Source organism: Aphelocoma coerulescens, chromosome 9, assembly GCF_041296385.1.
Source record: "Aphelocoma coerulescens isolate FSJ_1873_10779 chromosome 9, UR_Acoe_1.0, whole genome shotgun sequence".
NCBI lineage: Eukaryota > Metazoa > Chordata > Aves > Passeriformes > Corvidae > Aphelocoma > Aphelocoma coerulescens.
The window spans coordinates 13,458,528-13,484,756 of NC_091023.1; positions in this window are offsets into that span (position 1 = coordinate 13,458,528).

Sequence of the window (26,229 nt, forward strand, 5' to 3'; positions counted from 1 at the left end):
CAAGAATGCTTCTATACTTTATAACTTTTTTTAATTTAAGTAACATGTATTTCAACTGAAATCAAAATAATGAGACTAAGAAGAGGCAATGCCTTATTCTCTGGGAACTTTATTTCCCATTCATATTTTCTTGTGAATTTCTACTTTTCCCACTATGGCCACTATCAGAAGACAGAAGAGGGAATTTCTGGCTGCAGCGCTCTGTGAGGGATGCACTGATCGTGCAAAGGGTAGTGATGTGAGACACTAAACTACAAGCACTCTGAAGCACCACAGTGGAATTTTAGAGTAAAACATTTGGGATTGAGGAAGGTGGTACCAAACCCATGCTAGATTTTTTTGGTTTTTATTTTAAGAAAAGTAAGATAAACATGGCAGTGTAAATTTATAATACAAAATTCTGTTAAAAGTAGCTTCAGCAGAAGAGGTATTAGCTCTGTAGAGCAGGGCAGACAGATCTCATTCTCCATCCATGTCTTAACTCCCAGCCAGATATGCATCTTGCATACTGAGGATCAGATACACTCCCTCTATTCCACAGAAAAGTCCCTCTGCTCTATTGCATACGTGTTTGCCTGACCTTGCCCTAGGACAAAGCCACGTGAACAGAGTGCTGAGGAGCAGAGCATCAGAGCACTCCAGCCCCAGAGCTGGATGGACCTGTCTCCAAACAGCTCCAAACAGCAGAGGTCTGACTTGGTTTTTCAAATTTCCATCAAGGAGATTTCTACATATACCCTGACAATCTGTTCCATGTTTCACTATCCCAGCAGTTAGAAGTTGTTCCCTAATATCCAACCTAATCTTACCTTCCGGTAAATATCAGCCAATTTTGAATAACAGCTACAGGGAATTAAACAATGGATGGCCTTTCCTTTGTTATTATCTCTCCATCCCAAAACACAAATGAGGCCCCTCATTCTCCTCCTTTTAATACTAAAGAAAGCAAATTATTGCATCCTTTCATTGAAGGAGACATTTGTTAACTTCCTACTTTTGTTTGCTGTTGTCCTCTGGATTCCCACCAGTTTGCTCCCCTCTCTCAGCACAGCCAGGAGGGCTGGATGTCACACAGCAGCAACATCCCCTTGCTCACAAACACGTTGCCTGCTCTTTCCACCATCATTGCATAGTTTTATCTTGTCACTGAGACACCCCAAAAATTGCAGACCCTTTTTTACCATTCAGACAACTAGACATTTCAATTGTGTGCATGCCTTGGCTTCTTTTGCGGGGCAGCATTCTGTGCTCGCAAATAAACACATGTAAGTAAACACAAATATAAATTGTGGATGGCTAGTTTTTCATTATATTTCAAGAATTTCTGCTTTCTTCTATGTCATGTCAGGAATAAAAGAAGAAAATATAAAATTGCTCATATTCAACAATGCTCAATAACAAGGCACTGAGTATTGTACAAATGAGCATATTTGATTTAATCAAAATAAGTGTTGTAGGAAAATCACGTAGGTTTAATTTTTGAAAAGCTATTAAGTTTCAAATTAAATGGAAGATTAAAATAAAAATGAGCTTTAGCTGTAAGTGGAGGCTAAATTTGGTCAATTTTTGTTGTTTATCTGTGCATAAAGTCCTTGCATTTACCATTTGACAAATCCTCTAATAAAATACTTGCTGCAATCAGGTGAAGTAGGTTATTAATGGTTCTAAAAAAGATATACAGGATTGCCTCATCCTGAGGCAATTAAGTCTGTGAAGTAAGTGTGTTTAATATCTCTGGGGGCCTGACTGAAATGAAACAGGTGATCTTTCTACAATTCCCATTCTTTCATTTAGAATGTCTTTAATTTTGTTTGTTTTTAGCTGAAGAATGACTCCCTGCTTTATATCTCTTTTGTTAAGACTCTAGTTTGAGAACTTTCAAGGGCTGCACGTGCCACATCAGAAGCAGAGTGGAAAATTTCAAGCACCACTGAAAAGCAGCAGTGATATTCCATGTGAAGCCCTACCAATCCACATGGGAGAGGATAGTCCACATTCACTCTCAGTCTCCTGACTCAGGCTTTGCAGTGGTTCTGCCATCTCCCACACTGGGTTGGAGCAGCCCAGAGCTCGCCTCGAGCCAGCTCCTCCACAAAGAAGTTTGCCCACACCATCCCCCAGCTGTAGGGTACCCTGTATCTCCTCTGTCTGTGCTCTCCAAGGGGCTCAGGGCCAATGGGGAACGACAGGGAGCTGAGTCACCACAGTGTCCCTGCTCAGCTCCCGAGCACACCTTCACTTCAAAGGAAGGCCTCCAGATCCCCAGCTTCAGGCAGCTCAGTTTGGAAAACAAAGGCTTTACCACCGTATATTTTCTGAGAGATATATTATGTATCCATTAGGGTGCTGTTTGGCCCTTTGCTATAAAACCTTATATTTTTCATTTCTCCTTTTTTCCTCTGCTGTGTTCTTTTTTTTCCCTGGATTTATTAGCAGGGATGGTTTGTGGAGGTATGGTTAATTACTAGAGCTTGTGGCCTGCTGTGATTGAAAGCTGATCTCACCAGTTTGGGGTCTATGTTATATTTATTCTGTATGTAATTAAATTGGAATACCATAACTATGCATAATGTTGGAAAATGAGAATTTTTTTAAGGGAAAGAACATCTGAAAGGTATTTTCTTCCTGTAGTACTGAATTTCTACAAAACTCTGCACTTTACACACACAAACAAGCAAATAGCCAAAAGGCCAAAAGGGGAGTTGAGGTCTATGATCTAGATGAAAACAAACATTTGTTTATCAGATCTATGTGACCCATTAAAAATAAAGAAGGAATTCAAGCAAACTGTGATAAAGGCTATCTATATATCCTGGGGTATTCATAGCATCACAGACATACTAAAGGCTTGCCAAGAAGTGCCAGCACAGCAGGGTGAACACGAACAGCACATCCTGGAAGCAGCAACATCCAATTGAACACAGGAGATTTGGCTGAGGAGACCCTCAAATAAAACAAGTTGTGGGAGGCCAGGCCACTGCTCTGACTACAGGGATCAAAACTTCTCTTGACTTCCTTACTTAAGGAGGGGGCACCAGACCAGTCTGGGAGAGGAGATCAAACACTGTTTACACTGAGGTAAATCAAGCAGAACGCTGCACAGCTCACTGAACCATACCAGAATTAGGGCAGACATATCATATCTAGAGGCTCGATTTTTTTTCTCTGCTACACATAAATCTGAAGTCTGCCAAGGTCCTTGTTCACCAGTGTGACAATGATCTGAAATTAGAGGCCTCTAGAATATCAGAAATCTTTGGTCCAGAAATTTATCTCCTTGCCTCTATATATAGCTGATGTTCAGGAAAAAAATTTTGCCATCTGATGTAATGGGATGAATGATACAGTCAATAACATTCAAAAAAGCCTGTGCAAGCCAAGCCAAAAGAACTAAATCAAACCCCCAGTCTTTCACCATAGAAAAGCAAGCCTATCTTGGGGCACCCCAAGCAAGACATTGTAACCAGGAAATTACCTTCAAGATTTTTAAAAAAAGCAACAGTGGGGGGGAGGGGTGGAAATTTAAATTAAAGAAAATTTTAGAAAAACCTTTTCCTAGAGAACAAAGGCGTATTCCCCTCTCCCTAAAGGTACTGAATGTAGGACAAGAATAAGTCAGGTGAAAATTCATTAAACAGCCAACATACATGAACTAAGCGAATTCCCAATTTAATCCTTTTAGGACCTTGCTGTCTAGAAAAGACCATTTGCTTTGTCATTGCCCCAAAGAGTAAAGAACAAACCTGCCAGTCTGGGATGTAAAGAACACCACAAAACAGTCAAATGCCCAGGCATTACATTACTAACAACTTGGCTTCTTTGAAATAAAGCCATCATACCCGGAGCCACAGCTGCTGAAGGAAAGCATTTCAAGAAAGCAATCAGCAAAGTCATGTTTCTACAACACAGCTGCCAGCCATTTTCCCTCCTCACCCAGCAGTACTTTTAGCTGTCTCAAGATGTGGATCAAACAGCAAAGTGAACCAGCCCTTGCAGGACAAGGGTGGCCATGCAGGTGTCAGATGGAATCAGATGTAGCACCTGCTACATGATTCCAGCCACCTCAGCTTCGCATGGCACAGAAGCCAACAGCAGCTCAGAAAACATCAGCATCCGTACAAATGTACCTCACCACAAGATGCACCTCCTGCGTCTCTTGACTCACAAATTGGCTTTAAATGGATGATCCAGAAACTCTGCTGGGTTTTTTTTGCCATGGTGCTCTCCAGTGCTGCTGGTCCTTGACCACTAAATTCTGAAGTATACTGTGATTTGCCAGAAGAGGTTACCTGCTCTTTACTAAACAGCCTTGCAGTCAGGAGAAAAGCCTGGAAAGTCCAAGCTGCTGCTCTCAGCCTGTGGAATTCAGAAAAATGTGCAAGATCCAGCTTGCAGCCTGTGCCAGTGTCCTCATAGTGATTAAGTTAGGCCAAGGCTAGAGCATGAGCCCTGTCCCGTCTTCTTTCCTCTGTTTTCATCATGGCACTCACCAGCCATGGCTGTTTTCTGGATAATCAGTAACAGGGAGCACCAAGTAGAATATCTGCCACCTTGGTTGGACATCTGCTTCTGCTCCCTCATGACTCAAAGGATACAAGAAGCACTGGTCATGTTTACCACTGCTGTTACAGGTCTGGAAAGCTCAGGTTTAGGCCACGCTCTGCCACCCCACCTGTATAGCCCAGGTTTTGGCCCAACTTCCTGCAGCATTTCAGGGTCACATTGCACTGCAGTGGAAGAGAGCTCTTGCTGCACTGTCTTTCTAATCAGAGTCCTCTGCAATTTTAAGACTGAACACAGAAAGGAAGTTTCCCCTTTATACATCTTCAGATTTCCATGATTTATTTTCTTTTATTTCAGCAGCAAACATGTCCAGATAATCTCATTAAATAATTTATGATAGGTGGTAGTAAAGATGTTAAGAAATCCTACTCCCAGCTATATGAAGTACCATCCTATATCACATTTTAATCTTCCATTTTTTGCACACGTAACAGCACACCAGATTGTCCTCTTTGTTGTCATATGGGGCTACTTATCCACCAAATAAAATAAAGTAAAAGGAGCCCTTTCCTGTGGGTATCTGTACAGACAAAATCCAAATTGCAAGCCTGTTTCTTACACAGGAAGCTATGTGATTTCATAAGATCAAAAAGTGAACAAGGTCTCAGTATATGAAAGTAAAAATATCACTACCCATCATCCATAATAATAGTAATTTCATAAATTGTAAGATTTATATATGAGCTATACAGACAATTAATACATTTCTGAAAAATTTTAGTCAGAGGAAGAAAAAGAATTTAGATAAAATCATAAATATGCTGAAAGTCCCTCAACACCACCACTACCTTGCATGCTATAATTATGTTGTCATTTGTGCTCAGGGAGAACAAACAAGAAAAAGACACAGATCCCCGACTCCTCCAAAGAAAATGTTTGTTCAAGAAACACCAAGTAGAAAACACTTTCACAAATCTTATTGTGCCCAAGAGGAGCTGTAAAAGCAGCACAACAGACATTTACACTTGCCAGAACTCCATTCTAAATGACCTATTCAATACAAACGACTGTCTGGCATTGTAATTGCTGCACTGCTCTCATGCTTGTGTTCTTCTTCTTAAAGCAGATACATGGCAAACTTTGCAAAATTAAGTTATCACATATAAAGTTTATTCTTTCTGTCATGTAACTAGTGTCCTGGCTACTTTGATAGAGCAGTTGGGACTGAAATCCCTAAATTTTACTGCATTTTGTTTTTTAAAAATGGGTGTTTCTTTCTATTTTAAGGTAAACAATAGACCTTGAAGCCTAGGTATAATTAAACATGAAAAGAAACATGCTAATGAGTCATGCATATGGTATTTATTTAATACAGCGTTCTTCCCATCTTAGTTTTTGCTTCTAAATTAGCAATCTGTTAAAATAGATGGGGTTGTTCACACCAACAGTTTATTTCAGCTTCTCTCAAATAATGCATTAGTTTAGGTCTGGAAGTTATTTTTATATAGCAATCTCTGTGACTAAGGCTGCTAGGCTCAACTTTGTATTATTTCTTTTAAATGAAAAGTGAAAAGTTAATGCACAATTGTTCAACAAGCAGGAGGTGAAATGCTGTAGCACAATCCCTACCCACCAACCCATGAAATACATGAAGCTTTCTTCACATCCACTGTTTAAGCAGGACCCCCACAATGCCTTCACTTAGGAGTATGCATAAGAACAAATGGCATAATAGCTCAAACTTAAGAGATACAATATGTTTGCAAATTATTTCCATAAGTATGTTAGTAAATGAAAAGAGAAATTTTATATCAAAGCAGAGGAAAGAGTGGGAGTTCTTCACCAAACAGCTTGTCTCCCAGTAGAAAGTATGTTTTCAGGTTCATATACGCTAAAAAGAAAACATTTAAAACGCTAAAGCTGTGCCCATTGCTACCAGGTGGATATATCTGGAATGTTGCCGTTCATGGGAAACACTTGGATGACAACTAAATTCCAGGGAAGAGCACTATAAAACTGTGTTCTGTTTTCCATTAGAAATTGCTCCCTCCATATTTTTCACCACTCTTTGCACACTTCCTTCAATACATTGAGAACTCAGACTTCAGGATAGCATATTCCTTTTTCAGCTCCCAGTTAAGAAAAAGTTGTTTGCTTGTTTTCAGAGGCATACAGGTATAAAATCAGCCACATTTTCAGCATTTGGATACGTGCTGAGTCTTATTCCTAGTGATCTGGTAGGTAGAAGAATTAGAGGCCTGGAAGATTCAAATTAAATACTTACATTGACATTCAGGGCTGTTAGCACTCATGCTGATTTTAAAAGTCAGATCCTCACTTCTTTTGAAAAAGTGGTCACCTGCACAGTAAAAGGGTTTTTTAAGTGAAGGATGTCCCTACAACCTCAGTGATGCACATATTAGTTGGGGACCTCCCAGATGGAGCTGCAGTACCCAGTCCTCCCACATTGCAAAAGTTCACATTTTCACTTGGCTTGCCCCTTCTCTCTTAATATAGTAATTACATAATTAAATACCTAAAATATCATACTAATACTACAAAATACTAATCCTTTACTACCAAAGCCTGCCTTAGTATCGTCAAAGCTTGTCCCACTTGCTGGGAGCAATGTCAGAGGATCTGTATGCAGTCTAAACCTCTTCCCCTGTACCATAGTGATGTTACAAGACTGAATTTATTTTATTTTATTTTTTCAGTGCCAAACCTGTCACTTCTCTTATCTAAAATATATCAGATATAGCTAGAGACATTGAAAAATTACTCTTCTGCCTCAAAGGCAAGATCCTCACACTCATGTCATCCCTAGCAGAGGCTTGTCTGGCTTCTCCACCATGGATGAATAGTCAAAAAGCTCCTTAGGTCAGTTCCAACACTCAGCTCTCCTTACAGCTGGAGACCTCAATCCACGTCTACCTCAAATACCCCTCTGCCACAATTTAAGCCCACTCTCTTCTGCTGTCTACTGTGGAGAAAGTAAGCATTCAGTCCTTGTTCAGGCCTTTTCTTCATCAGCAACTTTTTCTATACTCACTTCTTCTAAGCCTTATCCTTTCTATACTAAATTTTTCTCTGCCATCTTTCCTCACAAATCATGCCTATACCTACAACTTCTTTATTTTCCTTTACATATAAAACCCAGGTATAAATTACCTACCAGTAATCTACTAGACCGCCTTCTGTCCCTTAGTAGGAGCATTCAAAAGAGGGGGGCGGGGGGGGGGGGGGGGGGGAGGGCGGCAGGGGAAAAAAAAAGGCACTGCTCTCTCATATATATAGCCATAGACCAGGTCCACAGGTGATATAAATTGACTCATCTGTACCTAGTTAAAGGGCTATGTAAATTCAGAGATAAGGCAGCGTAGTTGGTTTTGCTGGCACTTTAGGAAAGGCATAGGACAAAGAAAGAGTAGATTTTTCTTTTTTATTTGTGGCTGTATGAGAAATTTGGAGGCTTGGGGAGGGGAGGCTTTAGGCACTGTTTCAGAGATTTTCGTGTTGCTGAGCTAAAGAATCCCTCAGATGTGCCCATGGGTGTGTAGGGGCCACTTTAATTTTGTCTTCCTGCTCCGAGTTCGTTAAAGTAAAACAGCAGCGTGTTACATCCCCCTAGCGAAGAGCTGCTTTCCCACGCGAAGAAGACTTCTTTACTGGAAGTCCGAGGTGGGGAGGGGGGGGGGGGGCTGTCCGCTGTGGTCCACGGCCGCCCACTGCCCTGTGATACCGAGGAGGCAGAGGGTCACTCCTGAGGAAAGAGCAGTTCCAACCGGAGCTATGCGCTCCAAACCCCACGTAAAATCACAAATCAAACACCGCGTAGCTTTGTCTGACTGATGCTGCTCAGCCCCACAGAACGGGGGGTTCCCTGACGGGGCCGGAGGGCATCGACGGGGGCGGGGGCACGCCGAAGGACCGCCAAGGGTTCGGTCCGTCTTCCAAGGAAGAGTATGTCTCTCCTTGCTTACAAAAAGTTGACATCAACTCAGTTGAAAAGTAGGTTAATTAATAGTGCCTGACACAGCTCCCCAGCAGTGACTTACTTCAGGTGCTGCACATTACTGCTATTCTGCTGCAAAAGGCTTTGTTTGCACCTCGCTTTGTAGCCTCGAGTGTCTGAATATTGAGTAACTCTGGGTATTTGATTTCTTTGAAATGCACTCGCATTATTCCAATAAACTGTATCCTTTAATCGAGTTATTTTTTTAGTGTAATGAAAATATTTACAGCACTTTGCGACTATATATGTGACTCTCGGCAATGAAGTCATTTCTCCTTTATCATTAGAGCTCACCGATGTCCCTGAGTGAGGGGATGTGGTGGCGGGGAGGGACTGGATGGGGTCAGCAAACTCCTGCACGGGGACTTACCCTGCCAGGGCTGTTTTGGGGTTTTGATTTTCGGGGTTTTTTTTCATAGGAAAGACTGAAATATTTACACTCCTGAGAAGGTCTTGGTGAGTTCGGCCGCGCCCAAGCCCGTGATCTGGCCATGGGAAGCCAGAAAACCTTTCCACCTTCGAGGATGTCAGAGGAAGTGCCCTGGACCGGAGCAGTCCCCAGTCTCCCACACTGGACCCGCAGGCGGGTGTGGCCCTGGCGGGCCCCGATTCGTGTCGCGACAGACATAATGTCGGGGTGGAGGTGAGAGGCGGTACGCAAGGTCGGCCCCAGGCGAGCAGCGCGGCGCGCAGAGCTGTGCCTGACACCAGCCCCGGGATGCACTCAGCTCTCCAAAGGCCTCTGGGACAGTTATCTTCTCTTTTATTTTTTTTTCCTTTTATTAACAGAATGAGAACGTGCGAGGGAAGGCACGCGGGGTTAATCGTGGGATTAAACATGGGAGAAATACAGACTAAATTGCTGCGCGTTCATTACTGCTGCTCAAACGAAGCTGCACGCAGCTACTCAATACAAAGGAGTCCTACACAGCAAGTTTCTCCCTGCTTCGGTGGTTTCCCTGAAAGTCTGTTGAAAAGGGCCCCCCTCTCCTTGCGACCCCCAGTAGCCAGAGAAGCCCTGCCCGTGCCTCTCGCCTGTCTATTAACCTGCCGGTGTGTCCCCTAAAGGGCTCTGGCAGTTTGCTGGTTTGTTCTCCCCTGGTAATGCCACTGTGCAGGGCGCAGCTCCTCGAGGAGGAGGAGGAAACCTCCTGGCGAGATCCCCTGTGTCAGATGGAATTGCTATTTCAGGGTGAGCGAGTGGCCAGAGATGGCGGAAACCCGTGCAGAAGGACAATCTTTGAAGCTCCGAGGGAGGGAGCGGAAGAGGTGTAGGGACACGGGGTCCACTCGCGGCTCCAGGGAGCCGGGCGTTGGGGAGTGCGCCTCTTTCAGCAAAGAGATCCGCAGCCCGTTCAGACACCTCCTGCTCCTCCTCCGGTGTTGCCATATGCTGCCAAAGCCCAGAGCAGGCTCAGCTGTACCTGCCTTCTCTGCTTAGCGTAAGGCACCGCTCTGGCGCGGAGAGAAGAGCTGATCAGCTGCTCACTTCTGAAACCCTGGGCCCCGCTTTGGTGCGGTTTTCTCTTTCCCGTGTTCCCTGTAAAGCCAAGCAAAATCAAACCCAGTTGTCGTGATCTGATCCAAAAGATGTACCAGACCAAGTCCATTCTGAGCAGAAATGTCCTTGTTTCAATTTCCGCTGAAGTCTATTGCTCTTTTTTCTCAGGCAAGGCAGCCGTGCAGCCACTGTCTTAATGTGCGGGGTGAATTGTGAGGTCATTAGGGTTTTTCTGTGCTCTAGGAAACTTTTTTGATTTTTGTTTGCAAGGAGATGAACGAGAGCTGTCCCAAATCAATCCCTCTCCCATTAAAGCATTTGTAATTTAGACCCTGCCTGTTGACTTTACCTAGCTGTGCCTGGGCGGGATTACGGGAAAGAGCCTCTAAAAAAAAAAATCCAAACCCTCCTTCAGGTGGTCAGTTTGGGAGGGCTGGGGTCTTCTCTGCTGCAAATACAGTCTGGTCCGCGCTATTTATACTGTACTCTCCAAAACTTGCAGGCTTCATGGATGAGAAGCGAAGTGTTCCTGGAATCGGTTCAGAACGTGTTCTGATGTGCAGATAAACTTCTGGAAAGTATCTGATCACTGTGCGCGAGTGCACTGACCCGCCTCCCATCGACGGGAATAAAGCGAAAGCATTCGACTTAAAGAAAGCCGCAGAACTTAATTAATTCGATGCTTTAATGGTTATAGAATATGCAAAACACTAGTATTAATTTAGACCCTGGCATCTGGTTTCACTGAAGTTCATGTCGATGTGCGCACTACCCACACCGCTGCGGCTGCCGCGGGAGGGCAGGGGGAGCGGGGAAGGTGCCGAGGCCGAGGCCGGCCGCGCTCGGGAGAGATGAGCGCGGCTGGGAGCGGACCCCGGCGCACACGCACCCGCAGCGCCCCGAGAGCCGCCCGACGCCGCGGCCGCGCAGAGCCCGCGGAGCAGCGCGCCCGCGGCTCGCCTCTGCTCCTGTGCCCGTCCCGCAGCCGCAGCCGGCCGGGCCGGTGGGACCGGGTCCCGCGTGTCCCTTCGAAGGTCTTTTAGCGCCATGCACACGCCCGCGGGCTGTTTGTTCACGCTTCCGAAATCACGCAGCGGTGTGACTCAAGTCGGCTTTTTCCGATTGTGAAATCTTTAAGACAAAGAGTCTCTTTAAATCATGAGACTGACAGACTTGAAAGAGAAAATTGATAATGTTAATAAATGGAGTTTGCTGGGAAGATGACATTTAGAAAAGGGTGAGATGCCTCAAATTGAATTTTCGCTGGTGAAACAAGGCGATTCTAAAAGGCCACAGATGAGATGCTTTTTATTAAACATTTGTACTATTTTAGAAGCTAAACCATAATTCATCTGCACTAAAATTTAACGACTTCGATTCATCAGAAAAGTTTACTCTTGGACTCCGCTTCAAAGACAGAACAACAACCCCAATGACAGGCTATAATGATTTTGCCTCTCTGATTTGCAGTGGGTTGGTGTGTTCTTGTGCCCAGACCGAAGATTGATACTCAAATCCTGAAGTCATAAAATTTAGACTTTCTCATTTGTCTTTTTCAAACCGAAACTTGACTAAACCAGAGTCCAGGATCAAAAGCGCGCAAGAGCTATCACTTTCTCAGGGGACTGCAAAAGACACTTTCCGCAGATAGTCTGGCTATATTGAGGACAATTTGGGAAACATTGGGCAACACGTGTTGCCCCTGGGAACCAAGTTGCATAGCTTCTCCTGAAGTTTCCCTGTCAGCTCTGGTTTAACAAAAGTTGTCTCCGAGGTTTCTCGGGGAAAGGCGTGCAAGGCTCCATACTGGATATAGAGGATGAGCAGAGTCAGGGAGGTGTGTATGTTCTTGGGACTCTGTTGCTGATCCCGGTTTAGCTTCGTTTCTCCCCCCCAGCCCCGGACCCTTTTTAACTATTTTTTTCTCCTCCGGTGACATTAAACCAGGAAATATAAGAGCAGAACTAAAGATGAATTCAAGCTGGTGATGCCAAGGCTTTGGCTAAGAAGTGAGATATCATTCCCTAAACGTGCATCCTTTCCTGGGAGAGCGGTGGCAGGAGAAAGTGATGTGTTCTCACACGGCAATATCTGATCACCCAAAGGAGAAAATTACCTGGATGACAGCCCCGAGACACAGCCCGTCTCCCACGGCTGGGACAGCTCAGCCCTGGCACCTCAGCTCGCCCGCCGAGAGAAGTGTATTCTGTTACTGAACGGGGTGTTCCCGACACCACCCTCACGAGTTCACATCAGTCCCTGTGTGAGCAGGGCTCGGCAGAAAACAACCTGGCCTGCGTTTATTCTCCGGACTCGGAATAAAAAGAAACCGGCTCGTTGCTTCTTGATCTTTTCATTTCCTTTCTCTGGCCCGGGCGGAATCCCCTGCCCGCCCCGCACGTTTAAAGCCATGTCTGCGGGACTCCAACTAACCCCAGATCTGTTTTTTCAAACGTATTTAAAGCTGCAGAATTTGCTGACACATAAATAAGCCATCAAGGCTCTCGGAAGCTCATGAATCTTTGACTGAAGTATGTGTGAGGACTTACACACTTGTTCCACGTAGTGATACTTTAAAAACTTTCACAAAGACGACTCTGGGGAAAAAAAAAAAAAAAAAAAGCAAAAAAAAAAAGCACCTCTGTTTAACAAGATAATTCTTTCTTTCAGTTTTATTTCTATTTTCAACTTCCTATTCTTTTGTCCCGTGACATGGTGCTTTTTTCCCCCTCGGGGACTCCTTTCTCTTCTTTCTCCCCTCCTATTCTGAACTGTTTTACAGCTCCGCTTTGTTACTCTCAGGAAAAAAAGTCTGGAGAGCCCTGTCTCCTAAAGAAGGAACAGAAAAGGGAGTACTGGAGCTGCAATGTTGCCTATGCATGCAGAACATCCCAATCTGTTTTTGTGCATTGAGTTGGGGAGAGGGCAGCAGGGAGCGTGCACCCAGCCTCCTCCCGGACAAAGGGAGGCCGGACAGCTGCGCACCCGCCACAAAAGATTCACTCTTCTGTCAACTCTGTTTACTTAGTGTTGTTTCTGACCTCTGTGCTACACTTGTTGCTAATACATATGCTTATCAAACCATTTTAATTGGCTTTCTTCATAACAGTAGTCCCAGCGCTTTTTTTTTTTCCTGCATGTGTTTCCAAACAACTTAATTGACTTCTCTAATATTCATCTTCTTGGGCTCTAAACAACGCGTTTCTCCCCCCACGCTTCCCAGCCTCTGGGAAAAAGGGCCAGGGGTGTCTGCATGGAAAAAAGCTTCACCTTTCGGAAGGCATGGCTGTGCAGGGAGATGAGTACGCGAGGTAACCCGCACCCCGAGGGGACAGCCGTGCCGCCGGCATCGCTCCGGCTGGCACAGAGGATCCGGGCCGCGCGTGATGAAGTGTCTGCTAGTAGATAGGCGAGCTGACTCTCCCCGTCACGTTTTAAATGTGGTTTTGCTTTGTTTGTGGCACTCGGTGGACTGGTGCCAACCTGAGAAGACCCGGAGCCACCCTGGGAGCTGCCCATCGATCACGAGCACAGCCCGGCCGCGCGGAGCTCAGCGGGTGCGCACGGCCGCGCACCCGCTCCGCGGGCAGAGCTCTCACCCGCGCAGGTAGAGCCGCGAGGGTCGGGGCCGGCCCGCTCCTCCACCCCGCACCGGACCCCCGCGGCCAGGGCAGCCGGTGGGGAGGCGCCGGGAGCCGGGATCCGCCGGCCTGGGATGCTGGGATGCAGGGAGTGGCAGAGAGCAGTCAACCTGCCCCCCAAACCACAGAGCCCCGAACACCACTCCCCGCAGCCTTTCCCATCTATATTAATCGCTTCGCTCGAGCCTCGCCCTCCTTCATTTTTTCTTTTTTTCTTTCTTTTTTTTTTTTTTTTTCTCAATTTCGTAATTAATTGTTGCACTCGGGTTTGTAATGGAAACAATCCTGCCGGGCCGGATGGTTGTTATGATTTGCTTTCTTTAGCGTTTCTCCCCCTTCGCGAGCATTGTTCGCGGTGACTGTCTGGGCTCAGATATGATGTTGGGACAGCGCCTCCCTTGAAATGGAAACAGAGGCCTGAATAAAGAAGGGTGGAAAAAAAGTACTTTGTAGTCTGCATCGTCCATCTTTAATTCAGAGACGCATCTATACTCCTGGGAGCGCTGCCTTTGATCTCTTTGATTTTTACACCAGATCTGTTATGGACTAAAATTCCTAGGTTTTCCATAGAAACATCTCCATTCCTTCGGGATATTGATGTTTTCTTCTTCCTAGGGGTTATGATATGGTAAATCAGATTCAGAAAAGCATGGACAATGCCAGCATTCATGGGTCGGGGGGCGGGGGTGGGGGGGCGGGAGCCTCTCTCTCTTCTCCCAATGAATCAAAATATTGTTTATTCTGTTGCTCTTTAAGCCCAGTCACTTCAGCTGCCTTTCAGTGCCTTCAACTCTGGAAGAGGGGCAGCAGCAGCAGCAGCAGCAGGTTGCGTTGCCATGGGGACCCTACTGTATGGCAGCAGCGCCAGCCCCAAAGACAATGCCTCGCAAAGGGGCTTGAAAAGTGAGGTTTCTCCCTTTGCCACGCAGCCACTTCCGATGGAGCAAGCATTCTCCTTTCGGGACCCTCATCTTGTCACTAGAACAATGTCTATCTTCGCCTGCCAATTTTTTTTCTCTATCCTGCCTTTGATCTATAAAAAATCAAAAGAACAAAGTCAGGGGAGAATAGGGGGCTTTTTTGTTGTTGTTGTTGTTGCTGATGCACAGAACAGGCTTTTATAATTTGGGTCTACTTTTGTGCCTGAGGATTTCAGGGGCAGGGAAGGAGGGTAGTTTATTAGTGTGTTGGGCTCTCTCCAGTTCTGACGACCCTGGGCATGGCGTGTGCCAAAGGCCCCCCTCCATGTCCCCTCCTCCTCCCCAAAGGAGCCAGGAATAAGTACAGGTACTGCCCAGCCTGGGTGTCCCCCACTCCCCAGCCTCGGCCCTGAGACTCTCCTACAGGCTGGGGCCTTCCCACCTGCTAGGCCCAGGACACCACTGGGGTGGCAATGACCCTTGCTTAGGGCCCAGATAAGATCACCCAAGCCTACTAATTAATGCCGATGTTAATAACAGACGTGTACAACGAACAGCATGCCCGTCACACTACATTTTAACAAATGATGCAAAATGATGCTGTTTTCCAAGCCATGGTTTTGTGTAAATGTTAGAGGCATGAATGTGAGACTAACCCTTTTCTAAGAAATCAGACAATTCTGGATCGTGTGAGGCCGTAAGATGCTGAAATGTTGGGAAAGGAACTGAGTGTCCATGCAAATACACCAGTGTGCATTTGACTTCTTTGTTTGTAAGTGGCAACAGGCATTGTCACATGTGTAGGACAGACTATAAATAATCCTAGATGAAAAACTGGGGCTACTTTTGGTTCTTTCCAGGACGAGTGGCTGGTCGAGTTCACATGTGATTCCGCGCATGTAACCCTCCTGGAATTAACTCTCATGATTTGAACTCAGCTCAGTTCCCTGCCTTGCTTCGAACAGCAGGAAGTGTTGATTTCTCCAAAAGGATTGCATTACAGCTACTTCCTTTTCATTAAAATGCCAGCAGAGGAAATAACAGAAAGGACTGGTCTGTGCTGTATCGGTTTCACTGGCTTTGGTGCCCTGGCTAAAACGTGTTCCTGCACGATTCACTGATTAACTGCATCACAGCCTGGTTTCCTGCTTTGAAGGAGTCGGTTTCTGGGCAAGAGAATATGGTAGGTTGACAAGAGAGTGGAAGTTAGGGAAAGGTTTGCTATGAAACACAGACATCCTTGGTGAGATCTTGTTCTCTCTCTGGCTGCCTTTTCTTAGTTATTTTTGAAAGTAAATCATCAGCTTCAAAATGCCTAGTTGAAGTCAATTAATTTAGACAAGGACATCAGACCCCTTGTCTGGGTTTTTGCTGCTGAAAACATTTGCTGTGGACTGCAAATGGAGGCAGATACACCCCTCACTGGAGGGCTGTAAGCAGGGACTGGGACTTGGATGGCTTCCTGAGGCTCAGGGACCTTGCTCCAGCATTTATGTCAGACACACATGAAACAGGGGTGACACAGCCTTTTTCCAGCATGGGAGTGTCATGGGTGGGCACATGGGTGGTAGAGCATTGGATGTCCCAGCAATGCGCTGTGGCATTTTCAAGTCTGGCTGTACACCACAACTGGAATATTCTGGGTGCACCATCCAGCACATGGAGACAGTCAAGTCTCCACTGCTGCATCTCTCTGGCATCACATAACCTTTACAAGTGTCTCCTAGCTATTGTCTATGACCTGCATTGCATATTTGAACCCAGATCACATGCCATGCCGACAAAAGTCCTCCCCTCAGTGCCCAAGAATTGATCCTTTACCACCTGGAGCATCCCCATTCCTCGCACTCAGTGCCCAGAAACTGCAGAAATGAGTCTGTCATAAAAATGGTCACCAAGGTGGTGGGTTTGCATGGCACTGGGAGGACTTGGGGACACACCCACACCATACACATCCACACCTTCCACATCCACACCATCCCCTTGCAGGCAGTACCTGGGCCTTAGAGAGAAAGGGAAGGGATGGGATGGGATGGGATGGGATGGGATGGGATGGGATGGGATGGGATGGGATGGGATGGGATGGGATGGGATGGGATGGGATGGGATGGGATAGGGCTGTGCTTCACCTCTCTGAAAGATAACCACTGGAAGAAGATGTGGCAGGCCTGGGGCTCAAGATCAATTCCCCTTCCCTCCTCCTCCTGTCCCACACACCCACCCCAGGGAATCGACTTCCCACCCTATCTGGTCACATTCTCTTCCCAAGATTAATTGTTGGGTCAGGGCGGATTCACCATTGTGTCAGCCTGCAAGTGCCTTTCTCCTTTATCTCTCTCTCTCTTTTTTTTTTTTTTTTTTTTTTTTTTTTTTTTTTTTTTTTTTTTTTTTAAGAGCGCTTTAGTCAAACCTCAGGCCCCCCTCTTTTCCCTCCTCCCCATCTTTTAGGGCGGGGGGCTGCTACTCTGATCCGACTTTCTGGGTTGAGATGCATCAGCCATGCCTTTTAACTGTACAATTATGCACACTCCCTAAATGTTGCTTTAATAACAGAGTTTGAAAAAAAGCCGCAGCGGGTCGGTGTTTAGGAAAGCAGCGAGATGCCTGGAGCAGCTCGCTCTCCTCCTCAAACACACAGACACGCCTGGGATGGCTTTGCGGGGCAACGGTGAAAGTGCACCCACCCCGAGATGGGTGACACCGTCTCCGCGGGAAGCCCCGGGTCCCTTTGGACTGCAGCGCCCCTGGAAGGCGCCGGGTAGAGGGAATACAGACATGAGGAAGGAGCAGCCTGACCGTGGAGTTGGGATCCACGGAGAGCCACGCACGGCCCCGAGGAGAGTCGAGGGCGCGGGAAGGAGGTGTCTCCGCGCTGACTTCAGCGCAGTGGATGGGATCAGGAGACTCGGCTGGGGCCGCGCAGCCCGGGAGGGAACGGGGCAAGGCTGCGAGCGCGTCTCCAGCCTCCCGCCGCCCTGCGCACCTGCCCCTTCGCCCGCCACCGGCACTCGCGCACCGGGGCCCCCCGGCAGCCGCGTCCGGGGTCCCGCCGACAGCGGAGCGGGGAGAGCGCCTCGGGGCGTCCCGTCCCCGCCGCCCGTCGGGCTCTGCCCAGCCCCGCCGCTCACGGGGGTCTGTCCCGAGGGAAATTCCCACCCAGTTCTCGCTACCGTGTGAAACTACAGAGCCTGACACTCATTTTCCTTCCAAAGCCGCCCTGTAAGGGGTGATGGAAAGGACACCCTAGACACTTTCATATCTCAATTTTTCTTCTTTGGACAGGAAATGTGTGTGGAGAGGGGGGGTCGAGATCGTAAATTTCATTGATTACTTGCAGACTGTACAGAGTATATTCAAGCTTTCATGACAGCTTCTGGAGACATAACGACTGGACAATATTGCCCGAGCAGTACAAACTCTCTTTAACAACTACAAAGAAATCAGCAGGTAATTATAGGCTCGATTGTATACATAATAGGCATCGGAAATCGGAGAATAACTGTAGGCAGCGATTCTGAACCAGAAGAGGAACTGTCGTGCTTCAAACTCTCATACAATAGCTGCTCATTGTGCTGGGTGTCTTATTCTAATTACAGATACCTGCACAGCATAGCAAATATAGAAGAGAGACACTTCCTTGATCTTCCTGCCAGCAAAACTCATCCTGTAGAAATTAAAGATATAAAGGCAAAGCAAGCCATGTGGGTATTCCTGAAACAGGCAATGATGCTGAGCTGTGCCCTCTGCTCTGGAAGAGCGCTTTAGTGCGCAAAACGAGCAGAATTTCTGACCGAAATTGGACTACTGGCAAAAAAAAAAAAAAAAAACCAAACCAAAAAAAAAAAAAAACCAAACAAAAAAAAACCCCACAAAAAACCAAACAAAAAAAAACCCACAAACTTTTCTCGAGGTGCCTGGAGAATTAGTTTTTCCACAGAAAAAGCTAATAAATATAAAAGAGCGCCCGACCAAAATTAGCTGAAAACAACAATCTCTTCGGGAGCATATCAAGCCCTTACTTAAAATAGAGGTTATAACATTCGAAATTATTTTTTTCTTGACACTAGGAAAAAAAAACCAGCCTTGCTTCCTTTTCCATACCTAAGGGAATATAAATATTTAATTCTGATATAGAGATTGTTCCCTTTTTAAAATATATTTGTTTTGAAATCATTATTGACAGTCCCTGCGCAGAATGATCTGTATCTCCTTTAACCAATGATTTCTCCTTCCAAAGGACACTAAATCCCAGCAAAAACACGGAGAATACACCTAAACACTCCTAAAAACTCTCCCGGTGTCGATACTCATTTCACTCGAGTGCTTCCTCAATTCTCGTTTCTTTCAGGTGAAGTTTTCCAACGAGTTCCTTGGCTACAAGCCGAGGCGGTGCCTGGCATGTGCAGTTGCGCGTGGTTGAAGCCACGCACCGCCCGTCCCCGCGGGTCTGATCCCTGTTCTCTCTGGCTGAAACGAGCCCCGGCGGTCTCCGCACAACTTCCCTTTGAATGTCATCCGGCCTTAAAGTTCACTTCGGTTGTTTTGCCTCTAGGGGTACGTGCTGTGTTATTCTAGGTCACTCGTGACTCACAAGCTTAAGTAAACATGTGTCCACATCAAAACCCAGCCACACAGAGGCAAATAATCCAAGGTATCATTTCAGCCTGTGAGGAAGGTTGTTTCCACCAGGTCAGGTTTGGCTCTGTCAGGAGGCAGAGCGGAGGGAGCCGAGGAGTGCCAAGCAGGGGCTGCGCACCCCCAGGAGCGGCGCGGGGGACGGCGCTCGGCGGGCGCTGACCTTTGCCGTCAGTTTGACTCCGGCGCGACCCGGGGGCGCAGGACCGGGCACGCCCCCCACGCGTGTCCGTGGGATCGGAAATACACTCATCAGGGAGCAACCAGCCTCTCAAGAAATTAGATTTGGATTCCTTTCAATTGCAAATATCTTATTTATGAAGTCCAATTGCTATTATTCTAAACATCGTCTTCCGCATAGTTGTAAACGAGATAATATAATTGTTGATTTAAAAAATTCAAACGATTTCTAGAAATAAATTCTCTGTCTAACTGGCAACGAGTAATAGCTAAATGTCTCACTCGGTGCCATTCGATCCCGCTTCTGCAACAACTGTTTTGGCTAAGCTAGGTTGCTGGTTTCAGCCTATCTGTTTGGGTTTAATGCCAAGTTAACGTTAGATCTGAAGCAAGATGTCCATATAAACATGAATTAATTTTTTCAAAATGCCCCTGACAAAATCATGACGTGAAAATAAAACACAGAGAGAGAGAAGGAGGGGAAGTGCTGTTTCCCAAAATTGAAAGACAGTAAAAAATTGATCATCAAAAAAAAAGTCTCCAGATGAAGACAGTAAAGGTAAATCAAAGCAGAGTAACTGTTTGCAATATCACTTGTACTTTTCCTGTTGGGCTGCTCAGTATTTTACCGACTGGAAGTACTAGCAAGATGTGCAGGTATCCGCTTACATCAGAAACTGCATTTGGTATAAATATTCTGTTCCAGAGAACCGCTTTATCACATTTCCAAATAATAAAGTATCCTTTGAAACAAAAGCCGCACATCAGGTGTCATTCTATTAATGAATGATGCGCTGCCTCATAAATATGAAGGGTGACTGTTTTTATGAAAGGTTACTGTTTTCTGCTCCATGCCCCCCTTCGCCTCCCGTCCCGTCCCGTCCTGTCCTGTCCCGTCCTGCTGCAGCCTCTGACGCGGAGCGCGGAGTCCCGGCCGCTGCCCTGCCCGTCCGGCAGCCACCCAGAGCCGCCCGGCTCCAGCCCGGCAACCGGCTCAGCCGTGTCTTCCGAGCAGGCTTCAGGGCGATGCCTTGGACTCCAGGCTTCAGCGATCAAATTCATGTACAAAACACTCCCTCCAAATGGAAAGTTTTGTTTTTTCCCCCAAAGTTTTGTGATGATTGCCCAATTTCAGCAAGAGAGGCTTATGAGAAGAAGGATAGGTCAGATTTACATCAGGGTAACCTGCCTGCCTGCCTCCATCCTTTTGCCTGTGTCACCTATGAATTTCTCAGGTGCGCGGTAGCACCTCCGCCCTCACATCTCTGCCATCAACGGTGTCGGGACAGTGCCGAGGCTGAGAAGATGTGTGCCATAGTACGTTTGCCATAGCCAGTCCCAAACCCCAGCTGCCAGTGCAGCTCGACAAAGCCACGCTGTGGATTGGGCAGATTAAGAATCTGTTGATCGCCCTGGCCACAAATTCTCTTTTCTGACCTTATATCCCGGTCCTTTGGTTTGGTCTAGTTTGGGCTTTTTTAAGCCGACTCTTATTTTACGTGTTAAATAGTCGGCTCTTTAACCAGCAACTAGCAATCATCAGACATTAATTTATACGGCTTTTACAAATACCTAAGCTATTTAAAATGCTGAACTGGGTTGTGTGTGGCAGGGAACATCTATCTATTGAATAGGCAGTGTCACACGGTAGCATGCTCTCTTGTCAAGGGTGATTGTGTTTTAGGCAAACATTTGAGCAAACATAAAGGCAAAGGTCAAGTACTGTTCAGTTGCAGTGTGTGCTAATTCACCTAGCTAACCAATGGGGCAAAAGTTGCATTTTCTGCGAGCACCGCAGACCAAACCTCTGCGAAGGGCATTATTAGCTGTGAGCCGGCTGTGATTGCTTCCAGACAGCTCCCGGGTGGAAGGGTTGGAAGCTCGGAGGGTGTCCGGGGTGCAGCTACTGCACCGTCACCTCCCGTTGCTAACAAGAGCCTTCCAATAAGCTGGTGTTTTTTGTACTGTTCTGACCTCATCCTTTTTTTTTCCTTTTTTTTTTCTTTTTTCTTTCCTCTTTTCCTTGCTATTTATTTCTTTCCTGGTATTTGCTTTCTCTCCCTCCCCATACCCTGGACAAACGAAGATGGGCTGTCCATCGCCGGCCGGCTCGATGCACTGAGCAACTCCGGAGAAATTGGGCGAGCAGAGACCGGTAGCAGGGAAGTGCAGTTTGGCTCCTCATTGAAAGTGCGTGGGGAGGAGGGGGGAGGAGGAACCGAGTTACTTTATTATCCTCATTCCTCCCCACGTCGTCGCAATAAAAAAAAAAAAAAAAAAAAAAAAAAAAAAAAAAAAGGCCATGTTTTGAATAGAAAAGGCTGGAATTTATTTCTGAGGGTGATCTGCCTGCAGATTTTTCCAAGCAAACCTTATTATTTCTCATAGGATTTTTTTTCTACTATCTATCAAAAAAATAGAGAAGAATCAAAGGACTGGGTGGTGGTTGTCACACTCGCAGTTTAGAAGTCTCTCTCTCTTGCTCTGTCTCTGTCTCTCTCTCTCTCTTTTGAGGGGGAAAAAAAAGAAAAAAATGATGATGACCCATTCCTTCCTTCTCGGTTCAGCCTGGAGGCTCACACTTTGAATCAATAGTCATTTTATTTGAACCAATGGCTGTGCTTCCACCCAGGCTGTACGTACAGTAGTTTTCATAATAAACAGGGAGTTCACAGTTGTGGTCTTAAGGCACTCAGGTCTAGGGGATGCACGTGCAAAATAAATAAATAAATAAATAAATAACATGACGTGACATGACAGTGGGATGAAAAAGAAATCAACTGAAAAAGAAAACCCTAACAAATCGCCAGATAAAAACGATTATTCTAAACCCAGGCGAAAGCTCATGAAATTCTTACTTGTTGCCTTGTGGCATAGAGGCACTCGCCTCCCAGTCCCGCACCGTGGGGTCTGGCTCTGCCTGGCTCTGCTGCTGGGAGAAGCAGAAGGATTTTTTCTTTTTTGACAAAACTCCAGGAAGAACATCCACAACATTAGAGACATGGTTCTGAGCGCAAAACCGGTTTATGGCTAAAATGACATTAAAATCACGAGGGCATATTTTCTTTGCAACGCAAACTTTAAACACAAGCATACACTCATGAGAAAACACGTTAAAAATAATAATATACTTACCCCCGTGTGCCAAGCCATCACAATTTGTGGGACTCTTCTTTAGTGCTGCAGAAAACTTGACCCTTCAAGCCCTGCATTAAACACGGTGGATACAGTGAAACAGGAATAAAATTAAGGAAAAAAAATTGTTTTGTCATGTATTTTTAAATAGTCTAATCTTCAACTGTCTCAGATTTCTTTACAACCCACTGGCTACGATCCTATAAACACCACCTGGGCAGTTTCACAAGCTTTAAAGTTTTGTGCGAGTGCGTGTGTGTGTGTGTGTGTGCGCGCGTGTGTGCAGTAAGTTGTTTAAAAGGCATCGTTACCATTCAGAGGTATAAAAGTATTGCCCTGATCTTTGGCGTGATGGGATTTGGGTTTTGGATTTGGAAGGGGTTTTTTTACATGCACCTCTCATTTTACTTAACTTTTTAAAGATGGGAAAAGCTGGAGGCTTTAGTTTTCTGGAGACTTTTCTCGTTATTCATCTGTTTGGTCGCCTTAGCTGCACAAAAGCGTATCAGCTGCGTTATGAAAAATGGCCTAAGCCCAGAGAATGTCACAGTGGTCGACTTATTATTTTAGCCCTTCTTTAAAAAAAAAAGAAAAAAAAAAAAGAAAACTCGGGGAAAGTTTGCTTTTGATGAATTCAATAAAAGCGGCACTGCAACGGAAGAGATTTTAAGCTAAAATCATACAGCATGGGGGCAAAAGCTTAGATCAGCCAGATGGCCAAAGGTAGACAGAGTTTGCCCGCTTTTAACCAATCCACTGCAGTTACAGTCCTCCAGACTTTTAGCTTCTTATTATGTTTATCGTGCTTTGTCCCACTTCCCCCCCTTAAAAGTGTCTCAATAAACAAATAAACAAAAGTGAGCTTTTACAATTCATATGTCACGAACAGTTTTTCTTTTCTCTTCAAGGCAGGATTTTTCTCTTTTTCTCTTTTTTCTTTTTTTCTTTTTTTTTCTTTTTCATTTTTTTCTTTTTTTTTTCTTTTTCCTTTTCCTTTTCCTTTTCCTTTTCCTTTTCCTTTTCCTTTTCCTTTTCCTTTTCCTTTTTTTTTTTTTTTAATTAGTTAAAAAAAAAGGGCACAGCATTCATAGCCCCTGGGCAAGGTGTTACTTTTTAATTTATCAGCACCTCATGTCTCGTCTCCAGGGAGGGCTTCCGGGCCGTAACCAGAAAGGACAAGTCTAAGGGACTGCAGGGATTGCAGCTGAAGGCTGTGCTGTGAATCAGCTCCTGTCCTTCTTCTGAGTAATAAATAGATCTAAATAATAACTGCGATTAATGATTATAACAAAAATAAATACCACATGCTAGCGACTGTGTGGGGCAAGGGATTGAATTCGGTGTGGGCTTTGTTTATTGTTAAGAAACACCCATAAACAGCCCTAAAACCACTAGTAAACTCTGATCTCCTCTGGCGTAATCAGCTTTGCAATTCTTGTGATTTCAATGGCACTCGGAGTCTGCCATTGGCTTCCAGAAAGTTATCCTGGCTGTAAGCGAGGGCAGGGATGTGGCGCCTTAGCCTGGGTCCGAGGTTGTGCCCACCTGCTTTAGTAACAGGACAGAGTTTCTGGTGCGGCTGGACCGAAGGAGACAGTTCTGGCTGTGCAGGAGTGACAATAATCTGCAGGAGCAGTGCAGACTAAAAGTTCCCTGCCTGCCCTGCCGGTCCTTCCCGGGCTCCTTTCGCCTCTTGCCCATTCTATAATTCTCCCATCCTGGAGAACACGTGTCCTCGCCTCTCCGTGGGAGGGGGTCTGCAGCCGCCCGCAAGTGCCTGAACGCTCCCCCACCTCTGCCCCTGCGCCGCGGCACCGGTACCCGGCGCTCCGGACCCAGCCGGGCCGCGCAGACGGCGGGCGAGAGGCCGGAGCCGGCGCACCCCTGTGCCCTCAGCCATCTGTGCCGCGATGGCCAGAGAGCCCCCGACACTCGCGCAGGTAGCGCGGCCGCCGGAGTGCGGGCTCCCGCGGGGCGGCCGCGGGTCCCTCCACCACGAAGGAGCCGCCAGCTCCACGCGTGGAGGCGGCAGGTGCTGCCAGAGCACCAAGGGGGGCCGAAGGTCCTGCCTGTGGTCCAGTCTTCGGGCGGGGAATGCTACGGACAGTGCCCAGGAGCACAGGATTATCCCCGGGAGCCGGCTGTTTCCCCAGGGCAGCGGGGATTTGAACTCTTAATATTTGGCTTGATTTGTAAACGATTAAACGAAATAGAGGGAGAAAAACGCGCAACTCTGCTAAAAGCCAGCTACGGAGCGGAGGAAAGAGCATGGTTTTGCATGTCCATCTGAGTGGACGAGGCACGTACTGGACACTGTGCCCTTTCAAAGAGCAAATTTAGTGCGGAGTTTCCTAACGCCTAACGACCTCCAGGAATGGCTCCCCGACAGGCGCTGCCGGGATGAACACGGCACCAGTCACGACAGTGGTCAGGAGCAGAAATCAGTTTGCAGTCGTTTCCCCGCTGGCGCAGTGGCTTGCGAGAAGCACTGAAATAAGAGTAAAAAGTTGCTGGCAGGAAAAACTTTGGAAAAAGCAGCTCCCGCACTCGTGTGTGTGGGGAGCTGAGGAGCCCCGGGCACCGCGGTGTGAGTGGGCACTTGTGTCCCACTTAGCAAGCCCTGACCTTCGGCAGCCCCTGCTGCTGCCCAGCGCGTGGGTCTAACTTGTGTTCCTGCCTCCAGCCGTGGCTGCGCTTAACGGGTCACCTCGACGTGGGCAAGGGAGACGTCTGGGGGAATCCTGGCGACCTTCTAGACGCCTTTTCCCCAAAACGCTTGAGAAATCCGTTAAATCAAAGACCTCGAGAGGTCGGAAGTCACCCCTTGCATCCCCAAAGAACGCAGGCTGGGGAAATTTGAAGAGGCTTCATCACTCTGGGAATGACAGCACACCATCGAGGGGCGTTTAGAAAATTTGGAGGAAGCAGCTAAATCAGTCAAGCAAAGAAGTTTTGGTTTTGGTTTAGGAGTATTTTTTGCCCATAAAATAATATCGATTCTGAGTGGTTTTACAGAAAAGAGGGTAAATCAGAGGATAAAGGGATACGATAACCAGCCCCATAGCTGCCAGAAGCGTACCTGCCCCTGCTTGCACAAATGATCTGGACTAAGTCTGGCACGACAGAGCCCTGCTGTCCCTCGGAGCTGCCCCCTTGGCTCTTCCTCCCCAGCGCTTCCCTCTGCGTGGGACGGGTCCCACCGCCTCTCCCAGAGCCACTCAGCCCTGGCTGTAAAGCGAGTGCAGAGCGCTTGCAGATCCCCCGTGGATACGTGATGCTGTGAGTGCTACTGGCGTTACCTTCACCCCCGGGTCCCTCGAGGGACGACAACGCGGGGGAGCTCCGCAGTTTGGAGAGGGTGAGGGGTCAGCTTGTCCCGGGGCGGGGAACTGAGCACTGCCGGCTGGACTGGGCGTCCCCACCTTGGTCACCAGCTGGGCTTCCCCATTATGGCCACTAACTGACTGGACGCCCGCACGTCGCGACCCGACTCCATTGGGATCCGGGCCCACCGAGATGGCTCTGCCCCGCTCTGGGCACGGTGGGCCCGGAGGCAGCCCAGAGTCGCGTCCCGGGATGCAGCCTCGCCGCTTCACTGTAGGAAATATGGACATGTGGTCATGTTTACAGTGTGCAAGTTAGTAGACGGGCTGGCGTGTCCTCCCAGCTCTAGGCTGCCCATGAAACGCTGATGTTCAG